Source organism: Sinocyclocheilus grahami, unplaced genomic scaffold, assembly GCF_001515645.1.
Source record: "Sinocyclocheilus grahami isolate Dianchi unplaced genomic scaffold, SAMN03320097.WGS_v1.1 scaffold340.1, whole genome shotgun sequence".
Lineage (NCBI taxonomy): Eukaryota > Metazoa > Chordata > Actinopteri > Cypriniformes > Cyprinidae > Sinocyclocheilus > Sinocyclocheilus grahami.
Genome location: NW_015505519.1, coordinates 68,227 through 72,946, shown reverse-complemented (window position 1 = coordinate 72,946; position 4,720 = coordinate 68,227). Strand labels below are relative to the sequence as shown.

The following is a 4,720-nucleotide window of genomic DNA, read 5'->3' as shown; positions in this document are numbered from 1 at the left end:
ATTCTGACACTTTAGCTTAGTTAGAAAGTAAAGCTGACGGCTGACGGCTGACGGCTTTGTTCTTCGAACACAGAATGAATTAAACACCACTGGTAATATCACTGTGATGATATTGGCATCTGCCTTTTATTTTCTCTACTTCACATTGTATTAGTGTGGGAGTTAAAATCATCAGCACCTTTGAATAGCCGTTGCTCAATCGTTCTTTCATCTACAGGAATTCTTTGATGATCGGTGTCATCGAGGATCAATATCTCCACCGTTTCTGCATCTTTGAAGGATGCTTCAAAATGTGTGATGAATCTTTAACGAGCATGCAATGTGACGCTTCCCCAGAGGTATACAGTGTTAAGATTGATGGCTGTTTTCATATGAAAACCTTCCCTAAGGTCTTCACAACTGCTGGTAATAATGAAACAGAGGCTGTTTCATGAATAGTTTTAAACTGCTGCTAACAACACTGCAGTTTTAACTACTAAGGGCATGTTTATCCATTCAGACTAAATAGGTCACTAACCTGCGGCCAGATGGGCACTGCCCTCTCAGAATTACACTCTCCCGCCTCAAGAACAAAATTTTAATGTGTCAATATCAGACAACTTCACTTCTAAACAAGGACATCCATCTATCTGTCCATCCATCCATCCATCCATCCATCTAGCTATCTATCTATCTGCTCTGTTTATCCATCCATCCATCCATCTATCTGTCTATCTATCTATCTGCTCTGTTTATCCATCCATCCATCCATCCATCCGCTCTGTTTATCCATCCATCCATTTATCGATTCACTTATACATCTATCCATCTATCTGCTCTGTTTATCCATCCATCCACTTATCGATCCACCTATCTATCTATCTACAGTGGGGGAAAAAAGTATTTAGTCAGCCACCAATTGTACAAGTTCTCCCACTTAAAAAGATGAGAGAGGCCTGTAATTTTCATCATAGGTATACCTCAACTATGAGAGACAAAATGAGAAAAAAAAATCCAGAAAATCACATTGTAGGATTTTTAAAGAATTTATTTGCAAATTATGGTGGAAAATAAGTATTTGGTCAATAACAAAATTTCATCTCAATACTTTGTTATATACACTTTGTTGGCAATGACAGAGGTCAAACGTTTTCTGTAAGTCTTCACAAGGTTGTCACACACTGTTGCTGGTATTTTGGCCCATTCCTCAAGAGCAGTAATGTTTTGGGGCTGTCACTGGGCAACACGGATTTTCAACTCCCTCCAAAGATTTTCTATGGGGTTGAGATCTGGAGACTGGCTAGGCCACTCCAGGACCTTAAAATGCTTCTTACGAAGCCACTCCTTCATTGCCCGGGCGGTGTGTTTGGGATCATTGTCATGCTGAAAGACCCAGCCACATTTCATCTTCAATGCCCCTGCTGATGGAAGGAGGTTTTCACTCAAAATCTCACAATACAGAGCCCCATTCATTCTTTCGTTTACACAGATCAGTCGTCCTGGTCCCTTTGCAGAAAAACAGCCCCAAAGCATGATGTTTCCACCCCCATGCTTCACAGTAGGTATGGTGTTCTTTGGATGCAACTCAGCATTCTTTCTCCTCCAAACACGACAAGTTGAGTTTTTACCAAAAAGTTATATTTTGGTTTCATCTGACCATATGACATTCTCCCAATCCTCTTCTGGATCATCCAAATGCTCTCTAGCAAACTTCAGACAGGCCTGGACATGTACTGGCTTAAGCAGGGGGACACATCTGGCACTGCAGGATTTGAGTCCCTGGCAGCGCAGTGTGTTACTGATGGTAGCCTTTGTTACTTTGGTCCCAGCTCTCTGCAGGTCATTCACTAGGTCCCCCCGTGTGGTTCTGGGATTTTTGCTCACAGTTCTTGTGATCATTTTGACCCCACAGGGTGAGATCTTGCGTGGAGCCCCAGATCAAGGGAGATTATCAGTGGTCTTGTATGTCTTCCATTTTCTAATAAGTGCTCCCACAGTTGATTTCTTCACACCAAGCTGCTTACCTATTGCAGATTCAGTCTTCCCAGCCTGGTGCAAGTCTACAATTTTGTTTCTGGTGTCCTTTGACAGCTCTTTGGTCTTGGCCATGGTGGAGTTTGGAGTGTGACTGTTTGAGGTTGTGGACAGATGACTTTTATACTGATAACGAGTTCAAACAGATGCCATTAATACAGGTAACGAGTGGAGGACAGAGGAGCCTCTTAAAGAAGAAGTTACAGGTCTGTGAGAGCCAGAAATCTTGCTTGTTTGTAGGTGACCAAATACTTATTTTACCGAGGAATTTACCAATTAATTCTTTAAAAATCCTACAATGTGATTTTCTGGATTTTTTTTTCTCATTTTGTCTCTCATAGTTGAGGTATACCTATGATGAAAATTACAGGCCTCTCTCATCTTTTTAAGTGGGAGAACTTGCACAATTGGTGGCTAACTAAATACTTTTTTGCCCCACTGTATAAAATAACATTTGCATATTCTTCGCTCTGTGTTGCACCTTGATTTTTCATAGCCATTTGAAATTAGAGCTATCTATCTATCTATCTATCTATCTATCTATCTATCTATCTATCTGCTCTGTTTATCCATCCATCCATCCATCCACTTATCGATCCACTTATCCATCCATTTATTCATCTATCTATCTGCTCTGTTTATCCATCGATCCACTTATCGATCCACTTATCGATCCACCTATCCATCCATTTATCCATCTATCTATCTGCTCTGTTTATCCATCCACCCACTTATCGATCCACTTATCTATCTATCTATCTATCCATCTATCTATCTGCTCTGTTTATCCATCCATCCATCCATCCACTTATCGATCCACTTATCCATCCATTTATTCATCCTCTTTTTCTCCATCCATCCACCTATCGATCCACTTATCGATCCACTTATCTATCTATCTATCTATCTATCTATCTATCTATCTATCTATCTATCTATCTATCTATCTATCTATCTATCTATCTATCTATCTATCTATCTATCTATCTATCCATCTATCTATCTGCTCTGTTTATCCATCCATCCATCCACTTATCCATCCACTTATCCATCCACTTATCCATCCATGTATCCATCTATCTATCTATCTATCTATCTATCTATCTATCTATCTATCTATCTATCTATCTATCTATCTATCTATCTATCTATCTATCTATCTGCTCTGTTTATCCATCCATTCACTTATCGATCCACTTATCGATCCACCTATCCATCAATTTATCCATCTATCTGCTCTGTTTATCCATCCATCCACTTATCGATCCACTTATCTATCTATCTATCTATCTATCTATCTATCTATCTATCTATCTATCTATCTATCTATCTATCTATCTGCTCTGTTTATCCATCCATCCATCCACTTATCGATCCACTTATCCATCCATTTATCCATCTATCTATCTATCTATCCATCTATCTATCTGCTCTGTTTATCCATCCATCCACTTATCGATCCACTTATCCATCCATTTATCAATCTATCTATCTCTCTGTCTGTGTCCATCCATCAATCTGGAAAAGTCATGAAAAACAAAATTATGACTTCCTATGGAAAAAAATAAATCATTATTAGTTGACCTCATGTAAAAGCTAAAACTATAAATAGGAAATGACCCCTTTAAACAGATTCATAATAGCGGTTCGGACAGCCCATGCTTCGCACACTTGAAATATTCATGAGACTTAAATAGGTTGAAATTTAAAACTGGTTGGAGGACTCGGTTTGGGGAAGCTCAGCTGTCATAATAATTAATTGCACAGAGGACAGGACTGTCATTTCAATAGCATTGTGTTATGTTTAATTAGCTGGCTGTGTATTACTACTCCTCAGGGACACCTGGAAATGGCACGCTTAAGAAATTCTGAGGGATACAAGTTGTGACTGCTTCACACGAGACCTCATTCTGTTCAGTCACAAACTGACTGCTTCTCACACTAAAATACTCACATGAGGCAAATGTTCAAAATAGCTCACCCTGAAATCATTTACACACTCTCATGTCATTCAAAAACCTGTATGAGTAATTCTTTTGTGGAACACAACAGGTTATCTTTCCTACACAATGTAAGTGAATGGAGTTGTCAAGATCCAAAAATGACGAAAAAGACAGAAATACACAATGAAAATAGCATAAAAATAGGCCTAAATGACTTGTGCACCACATAACCCTGTTTTCTAAAGTCATAAGATAACTATATAGTACGATTGTGTTGTACGATTCCTGAACAAATAGCTGGTTCTTTTTAGTCAATTAAGCCTGTAAATAGACTATAACTTTCTTATTATTCAAATGATCTAATTTTGGCAGTGAAAATGAATTTAGTTTTTCTTTAAAAAGTACCAAAATAATCGTTAATGGAACTCTTAAGAGACTGAGAGTAATCAATAAGAGGAATCAAAACCACTAGGAATGAGAATTATAAAGCATTTAAGGGTTTTGATTCTGAAAAACAGACCGATATTTACTCATTTGTGCTTCAGTATGAACAAACTCACTGCATCAAGATCAGCTGACAGACACAAGACAACTAAAGACATTTGTCATTGAATAATGCCTTAAATTGGTTTAAATGTCACACAAAGTTATCATATGATTTCAGAATACCTGGAATACAGAACATGGACTACTTTTATGGTACGTTTTTGGATCTTAAAAAGAGTTGCATGAATATCTACCCTTTTATTTTAGTGAAGAAAGCA

General features: G+C 38.1%; 1 protein-coding gene across 1 annotated transcript in view; it reads right to left on the bottom strand.

Annotated features, from left to right (window-relative positions):
- Positions 1-4,720, bottom strand: part of LOC107603086 (protein FAM184A-like) — an 83,633-nt gene that overhangs the window by 16,839 nt on the left and 62,074 nt on the right. The gene's annotated exons all lie outside the window — the stretch shown is intronic.